General features: G+C 37.9%; 1 protein-coding gene, 1 non-coding gene and 1 pseudogene across 2 annotated transcripts in view; 2 read left to right on the forward strand and 1 right to left on the reverse strand.

The window, feature by feature from the left end:
* Window positions 1-18,818, reverse strand: part of TAOK1 (TAO kinase 1) — a 143,460-nt gene that overhangs the window by 101,142 nt on the left and 23,500 nt on the right. The gene's annotated exons all lie outside the window — the stretch shown is intronic.
* LOC122207429 lies at window positions 13,170-13,272 on the forward strand. The gene has a single exon (XR_006196846.1). It is a non-coding gene; the product is annotated as a U6 spliceosomal RNA (small nuclear RNA).
* Window positions 16,381-17,361, forward strand: LOC122206849 (annotated as a pseudogene).

The raw sequence follows: 18,818 nt of genomic DNA on the forward strand, positions 1-18,818 counted from the left end.
ATTTTTAAGTAATCTCTACATCCAATGTGGGAGCTGAATTTACAAGCCCAGGATCAAGAGTTGCGTGATCTACCAACTGAGCCAGCCAGACACCCTGATACAAAATTCTTTTAATGTCTCCCACACATACACTTTGATTCCCTCAAGACTGGAAGCATATAGACTAAAATGCTGACAGCTATTACATGAGTCCTAGAACGTATAGACTTATTTTCTTCATTTTGTTTCTTCATTTTGCTTTCTTCATTTTTAGTTAGTTCTTTCAACGAATGCAGTTTGTAAGAATTTTTACAATGCAAATAAAAAACATTAGAATTTCAATGATTCTTCAAAGTGCTAGAAACTTGCCAGGTAGGAATGATGCAGAAATTTAAGTTTTAGTATAACTCAAAATCTACAAGTGTTACAACTTTGCAGAGGAGATTTATTTTCATTTAGATTTTTCAAAATTTCTTGCATACACTGAAAACCATTCTTTTTTTTCTTTTTTTGAGGCAGAGACAGAGTGTGCACAGGGGAGATGGGGAGACGCGGGGCTCGATCTCACAACCCTGGGATCATGCCCTGAATTGAAATCAAGAGGCAGATGCTCAACTGACTGAGCCCCCCAGGCACCCCTGAAAAATATTCTTATAAAAAATTACTGGGTCAAAGATTTGGAGGGAAGAAAAAAGACTACCAAACTATTTAGATATCTACAATTCCATATTAACAAATTTTAAAATCTCACAAAGATGATAATCTGTCAAAATGGAAATTAGTTGAAAAACTAACCTGCATTCTTCAAAATATCATGAAAGACCAAAAAGACCAGGGAAATGTTCCAGAAGTTAAAGAAAACCAAAGACATATGACAAATAAATGCAATGTAGGTCCTCGATTGGGGGGAAAATCCATCCTTAAAAGACATCATTGTGACAAACTAGAAAAACCTGAATATGGGCTGTATATTTGATAAGAGTATTGTACTGTTAAAATTCCTGTGGCACTTTTATTGTGTTTAGTGAGACAATGACCTTGTTCTTATGCAATAAATGCGTAAGTATTTACAATCACGTCTGCAATGAACTCAAATAGTTCAGGGGAATCAAGTCAGTATCTATGTAATACAGCGATAGTTACATACGTTAGCAACTGGTGAATGTTCGTAAGGAGTACAATGGGTATTCACTGCACAATTCTAGCAACTTTCCAATCTATCTTATATTTCTCAAAATAAAAAAGTTAGGAGATGGGGGCAACGCAGCTGGGGCGCCTCCTAGGGATGCAGACTACCACTATCATACCGGAGCTGCCCACTCTGGAGGATCCGAAAAGCGCAGGAGGTAAAAATGACAGTTCTGTGCTTAAAGCTGCTGCCCACCTCTATGGAGCTCAGGGTGATAAACCCAACAAAGACTTCATACTCCAGGGACAATTGGCTGGCTCAGGCAGTGGAGCATGCTGATCTCAGGGCTGGAAGTATGAGCCTCAGGGTGGGTGTAGAGATTACTTACAATCTTAGGGGTGCCTGGGTGGTTGAGTCAGTTAAGTGGCCTATTCTTGATTTCGGCTCAGGTCATGATCTCACAGTTGTGAGATTAAGCCCAGCGCAAACAGTTCCAAAGTATTCAGTATTGAGTGGGCATGGAGCCTGTTTAAGATTCTCTTTCTCCCGGGGCGCCTGGGTGGCTCAGTCGGTTGGTCTGATTCTTGGCTTTGGCTCAGGTCATGATCTCATGGTTCAGGAGTTCAAGCCCCAAGTCGGGCTCTTTGCTTGACAGCCTGGAGTTTGGAGACTGGAGCCTGCTTCAGATTCTGTGTCTCCCTCTCTCTCTGCCCCTCACCTGCTCATGCTCTGTCTCTCTCTCTCTCTCTCTCTCTCTCTCAAAAATAAACATAAAAAATAAATAAATAATTTTCAGAAAGATTCTCTTTCTCCCTCTCCCTTTGCCCCTCCTCCACGCACACTCTCTCAAAAAAAAAAAAAAAAAAAATAGGGGAAGAAAGAAAAGCTAATAACTATTTAAACAACATGAAAAAAGAATGTACACCGATCTGCATTTCAGGAAAGCAATGCAGCGCTAGATATCAATATAAAAATATACTCCCGCCCTTTAACTCAACTCTACCTCTGGAAACTAAAAAAATAATCATAACAAATATGTTCATAATAGCATTATTTTTAAGAGCTAAACAGCTAGAAACAATCTAAAGGTCTATTGCTAGAGAAATGAGTAAATGAATCCATTTGATGAATTTCTGTAAGCCATTTTAAAAATTCCAGTTTCATTCAAGGAGTATTAATGGCATGAGAAGGTGGCCACAATAAAAGCTTTAATAAACTGTACAATGCAATTTTCAAAATACACATAAGTGACATTTATTATGTCCTAAGCACTATATTATTTTTTTTTCTTGTCAAAGATATACACACTGGATGAACTATTTTTATTTTTATTTATTTGGGGGGGGGGTTAACATTCTTTATTTTTTTCTTAATATATGAAATTTATTGTCAAATTGGTTTCCATACAACACCCAGTGCTCATCCCAAAAGATGCCCTCTTCAATGCCCATCACCTCCCCTCCCCTCCCTCCCACCCCCCATCAACCTTCAGTTTGTTCTCAGTTTTTAAGAGTCTCTTATCTAAGCACTATATTAAGTACATTACATCCATTATTTAATTTATCCTCTTATAGGCATTTGTTTATTTTTGAGAGAGGGACAGAGACAGCGAGCAGGAGAGGGGCAGAGAGCAAGGGAGACACAATCTGAAGCAGGCTCTTGGCTCTGAGCTGTCAGCACAGAGCCTGACTCAGGGCACGTATCCATGAACCCTGAGATCATGACCTGAGCTGAAGTCGTTGACTGACCCACCCAGGCGCCCTATAAAGGCACTATTAAGTGCCTCTTAAATAGAGATGTTATGAAGATTCAGATTTTTCACTTAGTAAAGCAACTGGCACACAGCAAACAGTAGTATTTACTTTTATATCCTCATATTACAAATTTTGAAACTCAAGATTCAGAGAAATAAATTTGCTAAAATCACATAGCTAATAAGTGATGGAACAGAAATCTGAACCTATGGGATTTAATTCTAGAATCTTTCCATTCTTAACTACTACACTCTACATGGTCTGTACATTAAAAATACAGAGAAGTAGCGGCACCTGTGTGGCTCAGTCAGTTAAGGGTCCTACTTCAGCTCAGGTCATGATCTCACAGATCTTGAGTCTGAGAGCCACATCTGGCTCTGTGCTGACAGTGTGGAGTCTGGAGCCTGCTTTGAGTTCTGTGTCTCCCTCTCTCTCTGCCCCTCCCCTGCTTACACTCTCTCTCTCAAAAATGAACAGACGTTAACACAAAAAAATTTTTTTAACAATAAAAAAATAAAAATAAATACAGAGAAGTAACAGTAAAGGAAATACACCAAAACAGTGATATCTCTAGGTGGTAAATTCAGTGATGGCTTTTATCTTCCAAATATTCTATATCTATATATGAATTATCTTTAAAACTATTTTTTCCAGAGAACTTTAAAATAACAGTAAAACAGCACCTGGCTAGCTGGCTCAGTTGGTGAAACATGCAACTCTTGATCTCAGGGTTGTTAAGTCTGACCCCACTTTAGGTATAGGGGTTACTTAGAAAGAAAAATCTTACAAAAAAAGCTTACAAAAATAAATAAAATATTAGTAACACAGAAACCAACATTACAATACCTACAAGATATAAAATCTTCATCAAAAGCTTAGTCTTGTCCAGTATCACAATACTTTTAAGAGTGGCAATATTTTCTGATAAAGGGAAACTACTGCTCTAAATTCAATAAACAAAATCTAATAATCTGAGAATAGCTTTAACTTAAAGAAATATTAGTCAGACCTCTTCTGTTTTTCAAGAAAATTTAAAGTGAATAGTTAAAATATACAATATGCCTGAATGTATAAAGTAATGCTATGCTGATTTATCAGCACAGCATCAAATGACTATGATGGAGAAATGAAGAAAAAAAAACATTTCGCTTCTGGTATAACTAATCCCACTGTACATCTACAGTAACTTGGGTAATTGTAGTTTAGGTAAGTCAAGAATAATTCCGTTATTAACAAAAGGAAGGAAATATGTAACTTCAATATTCAAACTAGATTGCTCTTAAATTGTCATTTTAGATTTAGATTAGCCTTTTTTGGCCCTCTTTTTCCCTAGTCTCTTATCAGGGTATATTCTTAGTTCTGCCATTATCCAAAGGAGAACTGTCCTAACATACTTGTCTTAATTGCTTTCTAGATTGAAGAATATTTTCACATTCTTTTATTAGCTCTACTGACAGCCAAACTCTATTTACATTCTTTTTTATTACCAGTGATTCAAGAGATAACAACTATGATAAAGCCCTGAAAAAGTACCAATCAGCTATGCTATTAGGGACAAAATAATGGACACCTCATTTATTTACTATGCAGAAAGTTCAAAGGTACTATAAAGCTATGTATTTGACATCTCCACTTTAATATCTCAAAGGCACTTCTAACTCAACATAGTCTAATCACTCAAACTAATCATTCTGTGACTATATAGAACAGTGAGCCAACCTAATATATTCAATTCAGCAGTTCAGAAACCTAAGAGTTATTTTTCAACAACTCCCTTTCCTTCACCCATAACCTAATCCATCATCACATTTTGTAGATCTGTCCTCCTAAATCTTTCTCAAATTGACCCACTTTCCTACATCTCCACAATTTCCTCCTTATTCCACCTAGGCTACTACTTTATCTCATTTGGGCTGCCTTACTATAACAACTTCCTAAATAGTGCCATTGCATCCACTCGTGGCCCTTCTCCAATCCATTTGGTCTACTGCAACTAGAATGACCTTTCAAAATGCAAATCTGATTACGTCATTCCCTCTACTTAAGTGTTCGATCCCTTTACATTGTATTTTAGTTGGAACAAAAATCATTAACATTAAAGGAATTACATTATCTGGTCCCACCCTACCTCGCTAGTTTCAACTCCAACTTCCTGTGCTCTGATGACACAGACCTCTCAGTTTATTGTCATGCTCCTTTTACCACAGAGCCTTGAACACACAGTAACTAAAAACACAGGTTCTAGAATTATAATATCTAAATCCCAAAACTGGATCTGCCAACATACCAACTCTTGGCAGTTAACTTATTGGGCAAGCAACTTAATTTCTCTGACCTCAAATTTTTCACAACTCTACAATAGGGGAAATGGTAATACCTATGTCATTTTGTGAGGGTTAAATGAATTATGTGTAGAGAACATAGTGCTCATAACCAGTAAGCACTTCATGCCAAATTCCTCTACTTTTTTTTTAATGTTTATTTTGAGAAAGAGAACACATATGTATGGGAGAGGGGCAGAGAGAAAGGGAGAGAGAATCCCAAGCAGGCTCCATGCTGTCAGCACAGAGCCTGACTCAGAGCTCAATCCCACGAACGATGAGATCATGACCTGAGCTGAAATCAAGAGTCAGACACTTAAACCAACTGAGCCACCCAGGTGCCCCCTTTTTTTATTATTTTTATTTACTTAAAATTTTTAATTCTGTGTCTCCCTCTCCCTCTGCCCCTTCCCCGCTCACACTGTCTCTCAAAATAAAATAAAGACATTAAAAAAATTTTTTTAAAAAGTCTGTCTCTTGGTTTGTGTCTCTACTTTTTTTTCCTTTGCTTATTTTGTTCCTTAAACTTCACATATGAATGAAATCATGTTATTTGTCTTTCTCTGACTTATTTCACTTAGCATTATACTCTCTAGCTCCAACCATGTTGTTGCAAATGGCAAGATTTCATTCCTTTTCACTGCTGAATAATATTCCATTGTATATATATATACCACCTCTTTTTTATCTATTCATCTATCAATGAACACATAAGCTGCTTCCATAATTTAGCTATTATAAATAATGCTGCAATAGGGGCAGCATTAGTCAGTTAAGCACCTGACTTTGACTCAGGTCATGGCCTCACAGATTGTGAGTTCAAGCCCTGCATCAGACTCTGCTGACAGTGCAAAGTCGGCTTGGGAGTCTCACTCTGTCCTCTCTGTCCCTCCCTTACTCGTGCTTGCTCTCTCAAAATATATAAACTTTTTTTAAAAAAATAAATATATAAGTAATGCTGCAATAAACCTAGGGGTGCATTAGTCTGAATTAGTGCTTTTGTGTTTTGGGGGCAAATATCCAGTAGTGCGATTACTGGATCATAGGGTACTTCTAACTTTTTTTTTTTTTAAGTTTTATTTAAGTAATCTCTATGCCCAATATGGGGCTTGAATTCATGACCCTGAGATCATGAGTCATGTGCTCTTCCAACTGAGCCAGCCAGGCACCCCTATTTTTAACTCTTTGAGAAACCTGTGTACCATTTTCCACAGCTGCTGAACCAGTTTGCATTCCCGCCAACAGTGCACTAGGGTTCCTTTTCCTCCATATCCTTGACGACACTTGTTGTCTTTTTGATTTTAGCCATTCTGACAGGTGTGAGGTGCTATCTCATTGTAGTTCTGATTTGCATTTCCCTGATGAGAAGTGATGTTGAGCATCTTTTTATGTGTCTGTTGACCATCTGTATGTCTTCTTTGGAGAAATGTCTGTTCATGTCTCCTGCCCTTTTTTTTTTTTTTGTAAGCTCTACACCAAACATCGGACTTAAACTCATGACCCTGAGATCAAGAGCTGTATGCTCTACCAACTGAGCCCACCAGGCACCCCTCTTCCACCTATTTTTGAATTGGATTATTTGGTTTTGGGGTATTGAGTTGTATCAGTTCTTTATACATTTTTGGATACTAACTCTTTATCAGATATGTCATATGCAACTATCTTTTCTCATTCAGTAGGTTGCCTTTTAGTTTTGTTGATTGTTTCCTTTGCTGTGCAGAAGCTTTTTATTTTGATGTTATCTAAACTCCTCTACTTTCTTCAATCTCTGGTTATCATCTCCACTGGGAAACTTTTCCCACCCTAATTCTTCCAGGCAAAGTGTGTGTGTGTGTGTGTGTGTGTGTGTGTGTGTGTGTCTGTGTGTGTGTGTCTGTGTGTGTGTGTGATGCTTCCATAAGGTTTGCTTATACCCAGTTAGCACTCATCTGACTGCTCTGAATTGTTTACCGATCTCACCCAACGACTTACTGAGCTCCTTAAAGGCAGAAGCTATCTTATTAATCTTTGATCTGATATACCTAATACAACATCTCTCATAGCAGGCATTCAAGAAATGTAAGAGTCAATACAGAAATCAGGTAAACAATGAAAAATATGGTTTTAATACAAGAATTGTGACAGTAAATAAAAACTCTTTATGTACAGTTATGTTTTTTCAAAGTGTAGTCCACAGCCACCTGCATAAAAACTGCCTAGTATTTTTTTTTTTTAAATGCATACTCCTGGGCCCTTCATCAAACCTATATATATCTACAATTTTTCATAAACATTTTTTGGTAAACCAAAGGTTGGGAATTGTTGGATTAGAATAAATAATGAGACCTTACACAATTACTAAATGTAAATTTAAGAAAATGAATAATACAAAAAAAAAAAAAAGAAAATGAATAATACAATAGTCAAATATTACAATTCAAGATCCTTAAAAGTAATGAAGTCATTTAATAGAACCTACTTTTGAATCAGAGTCAATTATTTGTAAGTCAAGGCTACTGGTACATTGTGTTCAACATTTCTGAATAGGAGAATCCAAGAGATAAAATACAACTGTCTTAAGATTATTTCCAATAGGATATTCTCCTTAACCTAGTATGGAAGTGAAAAGGGGCAACAACTTAAAAATATAAACAATTTGGGGCGCCTGGGTGGCGCAGTCGGTTAAGCGTCCGACTTCAGTCAGGTCACGATCTTGCGGTCCGTGAGTTCAAGCCCCGCGTCAGGCTCTGGGCTGATGGCTCAGAGCCTGGAGCCTGTTTCTGATTCTGTGCCTCCCTCTCTCTCTGCCCCTTCCCCCGTTCATGCTCTGTCTCTCTCTGTCCCAAAAATAAATTAAAAAGGTTGAAAAAAAAAAATTTAAAAAAAAAATATAAACAATTTAACATTTTTCAAATCATGCCCAAACCTGAGAAGCACTAATAAGCAACAAAAAATGAACTACTTAGATTACAGTAAAATTTTAGTTTAAGAGTATAATTCACTCTGGAAATATGCTTTTAAGGGGCACCTGGGTGGCTCAGATAAGCGACCTACTTCAGCTCAGGTCATGATCATGCGGCTTGTGAGTTCGAGCCCCGCATCGGGCTCTGTGCTGACAGCTCAGAGCCTGGAGCCTGCTTAGGATTCTGTGTCTCCCTCTCTCTGCCCCTTCCCCAGCTCACACTCTGTCTCTGTCTCTGTCTCTGTCTCTCTCTCCCTCACTCCCTCAAAAATAAACATTAAAAAAATTAAAAAAAAAAAAAAGAAATATGCTTTTAATCCAAAGCACTTAGGTATATCAAAGCAAATTTCCCCATAAGAAATAGTGGAAACTCAGATGATTAATTCCACAACCCAAAAATACTCATATAAAAATGATTTCCAATACTATAATACAAAATAATAAAGAAAATACAAAATATAAAGAAAAATAAACAAATTAACCTGCACTTATATTTGAAAACCTTCATGGCTGGTGTGAGGTAGACATGGGAGAGAAGGGTTACTGTGTAAGACGACTTTCACTATCACTGACAGAATCACTGCTATCTATTGGTTCAGTAGAATCTTTCTCTGCACAGGGGCCATTGTATACACTCGCATGGATGTTCATATAGTACAGTATTAATAAACTTGTTATATACTGTATTTAATGTAACTGGCAATAAGGCAGTAGAGGAAAGGGTCTATATGTGTAGGCAGCCTGACCTAGAATGAAGCAAAGCATTCCTAAGCTTACTCCTGTATGCAAATGCAAAGGACTGTCTGTCCGTAGGTGCTTTGAAGTGACAAAAAATACACTAGTGCCAGTTGTGGGCACCTTCCAAAGTTCTGAAAAATCACTGATTTCTGCCAAACACCTCAGCCTGAGACCGAGCATCCAAAAATGGGAGACAATCACTCATGGTCCCACAGCAAGAGACAGAGAGAGACAGAGAGAGACAGAGAGAGACAGAGAGAGAGAGACAGAGAGGGAGGGAGGGAGGGAGAGGGAGAGAAAGAAGAACCACTGGCTCAGCTGTGATCATGTGACATTCAGCACTGCATACTTACTACTCGAATTGCAAGACATTGCTTGTTTATGGAGTTAAAATTTATTAGAAATGCTTGCTCGTCTTTCAGAACACTCACCGAACAAGTTACTGGCAATCCAAAGTTTAACTGTATTTAGGATATATCTGTTCTCAATTATCTTCATCATAAATTCTACTATATTAATCTACTTCAAGTTACATTTCTAAGCTTCGTGTCCTCCCTAATATTCCCAAAATGAACAGTTTAACAATACAAATGTTTTGGACTTTCCTTTCAATCATTACATAACTAAATAGAGAATCTGTTAACTAGTATTTACAGAGAAAATGAGTCAAAACACAAACCCTACCTTTTTGTCATTTTTTGTTCAAATAGAAGAAAAAGCTCTTGTGAGTTTCCCCAAATCTCAATATATAGTTTTCCTTTAATGCTAAAGTTACAAGATAAAAATTGAATTTTTTTTACTGTCAACAAGATCTGGTGTATTGATTAGATCTTAAAATCTCTTTCAAAATAAAAAGTATACTGTATGACAGATATAAACAGACTCAGAAAATTAAAACTACAAAATTAAAATTAGATATCCTTTAAGTCAATATTTACATTATGGAGAAGGGCCTGAAGGGTTCAGTGGTTGCCTAAGGTCACACTTAATAACAGACATGGAATTAAAAATCTAAATTTACTAAATGCATGGTAATATCCTGAATTGGATCCTGGAATAGGAAAAATGACCTCAGTGGGAAAATCTGGATAAATCTGAATAAAGTCAATAATTTACAGTTTCATATCAGTATTAACTTTGTAATTCTGACAAATAGAACACTCTTACATAAAATGTTAACATTAGAGGAAGTTGGGTGAAAGGTACATGAGAACTGCACTAGCTATAATTTTTCTGTAAGTCTAAAATTATAAAATAAATATAAAAGGCTTACTTAAAAAACTCTAAATCTAAAACTAATTTCTTTTTTTTTTTTTAAGTTTATTTATTTTGAGAGAGAGCATGCCCACAAGCAGGGGAAGAGGAAAGAGAGAGGGAAAGAGAGAATCCCAAGCAGGCTCCGTGGTGTCAGCACAGAGCCTGACTTGGGGCTCGATCCCATGAACCCTGAGACCATGACCTGAGCCGAAATCAAGAGTTGGAGCCTCAACTGACTGAGCAACCCAGGAACCCCTAAATCTAAAACTAACTTCTAATCCAGAATGTTTCCTTTCTGTTTGCATAAAATTCGCTAAACAGAAAGGCATTAGATTCTAATACTGTGTATTCAGAGGGAACAACATATAGCACCTCCTTATAGCTTATAACAACATATAAGCACCTCCCAACCAAATACAATCAAAAGAAATCCTCCCTGTTTTTCTGCTTAGCAAGAAAATCTTGTTATATTCCAGGCATTTTGCTTATTTTATTGAATTGTCACAACTGCCCTAAAATAATTATCAACCTAAATTATACCTGAGGTTCAGAAAAGCTAAGTAATTTGCCTACTATCACATGGTTTTCACTATACCTCATCATTGACTTTTTGCCAATCACCTAGTACTTTTAGGATCATGTGTATTTGAATGAGTAAGAAGCATTTGTTACTAAATTTTAAAAATTCTACCTCCACAGTGTTCTTCATTTCCAAACCCTTACTGCCAATCACATAGCCACTACTTTTTGTTGAGGTCTCTGTCACCTCTTGTCTGGTCTAGAGAAAAAAGCCTCCCAAACAAGCATTCTAATCTCGTCTTTCCCCCTTAATCCATTATGACATACACCCATAGTCATATGGGCCTCCCAGAATGTATACCCACATTTTAGTAAAGGTACGGATTTCCTTCTGGGAAATAACCTCTCCTCTGCCTAGACAAAACTATGTATAAATATGCCTAGCTCTGGAGCGCCTGGCTGGCTCAGTCAGTGGAATGTGCGACTCTTGATCTCGAGGTTGTGAGTTTGAGCCCCATGCTGGGTGTAGTGAGAACTTAAAAAAATTAAATCCAAAAGAAATAAATATGCTACTTCTGCTCTTACAGATGATTGGACATGAACCAAGCTAAGCCAACCCCACTCTCTGTTTTCAGAGTCTGGAATCTTGAGCAAAATGAAAAAAGTTTGGGGGGAAAATGGATGGCACTAATTTATTCTGGTGGCCTCCTGTTTAGAATGTCAATTCATTCCTGATATCAAGATCCCAAGAACTGTCCCAGACTGGCTCTCTAGCCTTCCTTTTGAGTCTATGAGCAATTTAGTAGCCTTACAATGACTTTCATTTCTCCATAAGATAGTCACCATCACTTTTCTGCTTGCAAACAAAGACCATAATGAATACAGCACTCTTGATTCATTTCAGATCTCTAAAGCACCTCGAAAGTATCACTCAATCCTCCTGTTCAAAAACTTCAAATGAACCCACAAATTTTCACTATTATAATCTTCTCCAGGGTGACTTTTCAGAGTTCTCCCAACTTGGGTCCAATTGATACTTGTGAGCTTATTTCTCACCAATGACATCATGTATATTAGGGCTATTTTCTTCACTTGGAATGCTATCCGCACCATCTCTGCCTATAAATCTTATCCACCCTTCTAAATATACTTCAATTATTATCTTGTATGTAAATTCTTCATCAATTCCACTAACACAATAAGATACTGTAGAAAAATCCTCATGCAACTTTGTATCTATTTTATTACATATTCTGCATTCACTTACTACTGTATGAGTTATATTCTTCCACTGACCCCACTAACTCTTCCAAAAGGCAAAAGAAAGAGTGGAAATACGTCAAGTATGTGCTGACACAATTCAATCAAAAATAATACCACCAGGGACACCTGGCTGCCACAATCAGAGGGGCACACAACTCTTAGTCTCACGGTCATGAGTTCCAGCCCCATGTTGGATGTAGACATTACTTAAATAAATAAAACTTAAAAAAAAAAAAAAAAAAGAATATCACAATATTGGCTATTCATATTATGACAAAATTTAAGCCAATCAAACCGTTTTGAAACTTGGTATATGCAATTTCAGGATCAACTTCTGTTTCTGAGCGATGATAGAGTAATTGGGACAGGATTTATATTCCTGTCATAAGATCTGAAAAGCTGGAAAAATATAAAATTCCTTTTTAGACACTGCACAAGAGGCAGTACATGACCACAATCTCTGCTAGAAGTGAAACAAGGTAAGTTCTAGGGTTACTGGCTTTCTACCTAGAAACACTTTCTAGAATGCAGTATAGGCAAAGAGATTCCAAGAAAAGCACAGCAGTCTCTGAGCAAAGAAGACAAATATCAGGGGTGCCTGGGTGGCTCGACTGGTTAAGCATTCGACTCGTGGTTTTGGCACAGGTCATAACCTCATGGTTCTTGAGTTCGGGTCCCATACTGGGCTCAGTGCTGACAGTGTGGAGCCTACTTGGGATTCTCTCTGCCCCTCCCCTGCTCACAGTCTCTCTCCCTCTCTCAAAATAAATAAATTTTAAAGTTATTTAAAAAAAAAAAAAAAAAAGGACAGATCAGAGTTTAGGAAGGCCAAGCCAACTGAAATAGAGAAAGTAGACTTTCTGGAGAAAGAATTTCAGAACTGTTCAGCAGATGCCTTCCAGTATCTCTGGCTGAATACAAAGCTGCACATGCACAGGTTTCCTGAAACTCCGTAAGGCCAGGCAAAGAACAACTACGGGGGAGCTAAACTCCCAGAGGTCACACAGGCTAGAAGATGGTCTCAGTTCCAACTCAACCATGGTGGAGAATCCTTAGAGACTTAGAGAACTCAGTAGAGTCCCCAAAACGGTCATAACTTACCAGCAGAGCTAAATTAGCATTCCTGAAGGGATTAAGGCAATCCACAAGCAAGTGCCCATCAAGACAAAGTGTAATGTTCTTTAAAAGCAAAAAATTCAGAATAAAAAAAAAAAAAAGAGGGGAGAACATACTAAACTCAATCAAAAATTAAAAGATATACCAAAAACTGCTGACTTCAGCAGTACATATACTAAAACTAGAATGACACAGAGATTAGTAAGGTTCATATGCAAGGATGACATGTAAATTTGTGAAGTGTTCCATATTTTTAAAAAAAGGAAAAACTGCAGGGACATCTGACTGGCTCAGTCAGTGGAGCATGTGATTCTTGATCTTGGGGTTGTAAATTCAAGCCCCATATTGGATGTAAAGATTACTTAAAAATAAAATATTTTAGGCAAGCCTGGGTGGCTGACTCAGTTGAGTGTCCAACTTTTGATTTCATCTCAGGTTATGATCTCACCGTTTGTGGGTTCAAGCCCAATGTCAGGCCCCATGCTGACTGTGCAGAGCTTGCTTTGGATTCTCTCTCTCTCCCCCTCTCTCTCTCTCTGCCCTTTCCCCACTCTCACACACATGCTCCCTCTCAAAATAAATAAACTTAAAAAAATTAAAATAAAATAGAATCTGTTAAAAAAGAAAAAGACATACCAAAAAAACCAAGAAATGCTATCCATAACTAACAGAAAACTTGGTCAACAAAAACAGATCTCAGAATGAAAGAGAAATTAGCAAAAAAGAGCATTAGTTATTCTAAATATCTACAATCATTTAAATAAAAACATATACAAAACAAAGAGAGAAAGGAGAAAGGAAAAAAACAACATAGAGCAAAATGGAACTTCAAAAGATGAAAAATACAATTCAGAAATCAAAAAATACACTAGATGGGATTAATATGACATAGGACAGTGAAGAAAACACATAAATTTTTAAAAGATCTATTAATATGGAGACATGAGAATAAAAAACCATATAACAGCACAATTAAAAAAGAAAAAATGTGTAGGATCACAGTGACTGTGGGACAATATTAAATGGTCTAACATATATGCAACTGGAGTACCACATAAGAAGATGAACTAAAAAATTATTAGAAGAAATAATGACCAAAAATTTCTTAATTTTGATGGAAACTTTAATCCCACAGATTCAAGAAACTCAATAAACACCTCCAGGATAACCTCAAATCAAGATGAAGGTACACTATAGTCAATTTATTGAAAAACCAATAATAAAAAACCTTATGACTAGTCAGAGAAAAGACATATTTCCTACAGAAAAAAAATAATAAGAATGTAGAATTCACATCTAAAACTGTCATGTCAAAAACATATCAGCATGGCGGTGCCTCGGTGGCTCAGTCAGTTGAGCTTCCAACTTCAGCTCAGGTCAGGATCTCAGGGTTCGTGGGTTTAAGCCCCGGCAATGGGCTCGCTGCTGTCAGCACAGAGCCCACTTCGGATCCTCTGTCCACCCCCGCCCCCTTCTCTCTGTCCTTCCCTGGCTTGCATGCACACTCTCTCCCTCAAAAAATAAACAAACATTAAAACATATGCCACAATCCTAAATGCATATGCACCTGATAAAACTTCAAAATACATGAAGAAAAACAGACAAAACTTTAAAAAGACAAATGAGGGGCACCTGGCTCAGTTGGTTGAGTGTCCGACTTTGGCTCAGGTCATGATCTCATGGTTTGTGGGTTCGAGCTCCGCATCAGGCTTCCTGCTGACAGCATGGAGCCTGCTTGGGATTCTGTATCTCCCTCTCTCTTTGCCCCTCCCCTGCTTGCGCTCTGTCTCTGTCTCTCAAAAGTAAATAAACATTTAAAAAATTTTTTTTTAATTAAGAACATAAAAAGACAAATGAAAAATTATACTTAACATTCCAAAATTACTCTCTATAACTGAACAAACAAGTACAGAAAATCAATAAGGATACAGAAACTTAACACTCAAATAATTTGACCTAATTCACATTTATAAAGCACTCCATCTAACAAAGAATGCACATTCTTCTCAAATGCTTATGTAACATTAACCAAACCAGACATACACCCAGCCATAAAACAAGTCAAAACAAGGTGCCTGGTTGGCTTAATCAGTGAAGCTTGCAGCTCTTGACCTTGGGGTTGAGTTTCAGCCCCCTATTAGGTGTAGAGATCACTTAAAAAACAAAATCTTAAAAAAAAAAAAAAAAGTCTCAACAGGAGTACCTGGGTGGCTCAGTCAGTTAAGCATCCAACTTCAGCTCAGGTCAGGATCCCACAGTCCATGAGTTAGAGCCCCATGTGAGGCTCTGTGCTGACAGCTCAGAGTCTGGAGCCTGCTTTGGATTCTGTGCCTCCCTCTCTCTCTGCCCCTTCCCCACTTGTGCGTTCTCTCTCTCTCTCTCTCTCAAAAATAAAAACATTAGGGGCGCCTGGGTGGCTCAGTCGGTTAAGCGGCCGACTTCAGCTCAGGTCATGATCTCGCGGTCCATGGGTTCAAGTCCCGCGTCAGGCTCTGTGCTGACAGCTCAGAGCCTGGAGCCTGTTTCGGATTCTGTGTCTCCCTCTCTCTGACACATTCCCCCCCAATCCTCCCCCATTCATGCTCTGTCTCTCTCTGTCTCAAAAATAAATAAACATTAAAAAAAAAAGTTTTTAAAAAAAAAATAAAAACATTAAAAATAATTTTAAGGAAAAAAAAAAGTCTCGACAAATACAAAAGAATTAAATTCATACAGAGTGTATTCTCTGACCACACAGAATTAGAAACTAAATCAGGAACGTTCCTAAATATTTGGAAATTAAACAACACAATTCTAAATTTTTTTTTTAACGTTTATTTATTTTTGAGACAGAGAGAGACAGAGCATGAACGGGGGAGGGGCAGAGAGAGAGGGAGACACAGAATCGGAAGCAGGCTCCAGGTTCTGAGCTGTCAGCCCAGAGCCCACGCGAGGCTCGAACTCACGGACGGCGAGATCGTGACCTGAGCTGAAGTCGGACGCTTAACCGACTGAGCCACCCAGGTGCCCCAAAACAACACAATTCTAAATAACATATAGTGGGGGTACTGAAGCCACTGTCACCAAGTCTAGATCTAATGCCACACATGTGCGCACCACCTGGCCTAACAAGTACCCTCAATTCCTTTGGTTCTAAATCCAATGTGGCAATTCTCAAGGATCAGCTTGGGAGGGAGGGAGGGAGGGAGGGAGGGAGGGAAGGAAGGATGGAAGGAAGGAAGGAAGGAAGGAAGAAAGGAAGGCAGGCAGGCAGGCAGGCCATAACCCCAAGAGTAAGATTACAGTTTTTTGAGTTGGTGCTGTTGGCATGGCCTGTGCCATCAGTCTCTTTTTCTATTTTAGAGAGATAGAGTTTGTGAACAGGTAGAGGGGCAGAGGGAAAGAGAAAGAGAATCTTAAGCAGGCTCCACTCTCAGCACGCAGCCCCACAAGGGGATCGATCTCACAACTGGAAGATCATGACCTGAGCAGAAACCAAGAATTTAACCAGGGTCCTGCCATCAGTCTCTCAATGAAGGACTTGGAAAATGAACTTGCTCTTACTGATATCATGAAAGACAAACTGAAGGGACAGATGATGGATCTCCAACACGGCAGCCTTTTCCTTAGAACACCAAAAACTGCCTCTGGTAAAGACTGTAACATGACTGCAAACTCCAAGCTGGTTATTATCACAGCTGGGGCCTATTAGCAAGAGACTGTCCAGCGTAAAGCAAACATATTTAAATTCATCATTTCTAATTATTGTAAAATAGAGCCTAAACTGCAAGTTGCTTGTTGTTTCCAATCCGGTGGATCTTGACACGTGTGGCTTGGAAGATAAGCACCTTTCCAAAAACACTGTGTTACTGGAAGTGGTTGCAATCTGGATTCAGTCTGGCTCCATTACCTAATGGGGGAAAGGCTGGGAGTTCAGCCATTAAGCTGTCATGGGTGGGTCCTTGGTGAGCATGGAGACTCTAGTGTACCTGCATGGAGCAAATGTTGCTGGTGTCTCCCAGAAGTATCTGCACCCTGACAGAGACACTAATGCAGATAAGTAACAGTGGAAAGAGGCTTAGAAACAGGTGGTTGACAGTGCGTATAAGGTCATCAAATGGAAAGACTACACATCCTGTGGCAGATTTGGCAGAAAGTATAATGAAGAATCTTAGGTGGGTGCATCCAATTTCCACCATGATTAAGGGATTCTATGGAATAAAACATGATGTCTTCCTCTGTGTTCCTTGAGACAGAATGGAATCTCAGATGTTGTGAAGGTAAATCTGACTCCTGAGGAAGAGGCCTACTTGAAGAAGAGTACAGATACACTTCAGGGGGATCCAAAAAGAACTGCAGTTTTAAAGTTTTCTACTATTGTACCACTTCACTGTTTAGGCTACAAGAGGATTTTAGTTGGAGGTTGTATATATTGTCCTTATTATGTTACTCTAGTAATTATTAAAATGATCTAGGAAAAACATTAGTTTCCTCAAGTTGCAAACAGAATAGCTCATAAAACCCTGCAGCCATATGCTGATACTGGATGATACCTACCTTGTGTAGTCCTAAATTGGTTAATGTAAAATATAAAATAGTTCTACCACCTCAGAGGCACCAGTGACATTGCTGCATATGTTACAGTTGTTCTTCAAATCATATATGTATTTACTGTGTGTGATATATGATTCCTGGTTCTTTCACCCAACATGCCTCATACAACTTTTTTTTCCAGTTAACCACATCCTGGGATCCAAAGTATACATTCAATATTGCATATATTGTGCAGAACTATTCCAACAGATCTTGTGTACATATATATCAGAATAGTATACATTGCCATACTGTAACAAAACAAAACAAAAAAAAAGATCTACATGTAAACAATGCAACCAACTATCCAAGAGTCATACCAATTAAAATACCAAATAAACTTTGAACAGTAAAAAATAAACAAATAAATAAAAACATGTGGTAGGTCAAAGAGAAGCATATGGGAAAATAAGAAAATATTTTGAATTGAATAAAAGTGGAAACAGGATTCAAACTTTGTGGTTCAGAACTAAACAAGTACTTAAAAGGAAATTTTATAACATTAAATCCCTGCATTAGAAAACAAGAACGACGTAAAGTCACACCATAAGCATCCAGCTTAGGAAATGAACAAAACAAACGAAAAAAAAGCAAATTAAATACAATAAAAGCAGAAGGAGGAAAATAATAAAGAGTAAAACCCAATGAAATTGAAAACAAAACAAACCAAGAGAAAAATCAATTTCACCAAAATCCAGTTCTTTGAAAAGATAAAATAGATAAATCTCAAGCCAATTGATCCAAAAAGAAAGAGAAAGGATACAAATTACTAGTATCAGGCATTAAAAAGGGGCTATCACTTACAGACCCTACAGACAGGGGCTCCTGGGTGGCTCAGTCAGTTAAGCGTCAAACTTCGGCTCAGATGATGATCTCATGGTTCCTGAGTACAAGCCCCACATCAGGCTCTCTGCTGTCATTGCAGAGCCTGCTTCAGATCCTCTGTCCCCCACCTCCCCACCACTCTCGCACTCACACATGGCTCGCTCACTCACTCAAAAATATACTTTAAATAAAATTATAAGAGAATATTATGTATAATTTTATCAGTTAATTTGATAAACACAAACTATCAAAGTTAACTCAAGAATAAATAGACACCCTAAATAACTGTTTTACTTTTTTTTTTTTTTTTAAGTTTATTTACTTTTTTGGTAATCTCTTTACCAAATGTGAGGCTTGAACTTATGACCCCAAGATCAAGAGTCACATGCTCTTTGGACTGAGCC

Source organism: Panthera leo, chromosome E1 (genome assembly GCF_018350215.1).
Source record: "Panthera leo isolate Ple1 chromosome E1, P.leo_Ple1_pat1.1, whole genome shotgun sequence".
In the NCBI taxonomy this organism is placed as follows: domain Eukaryota; kingdom Metazoa; phylum Chordata; class Mammalia; order Carnivora; family Felidae; genus Panthera; species Panthera leo.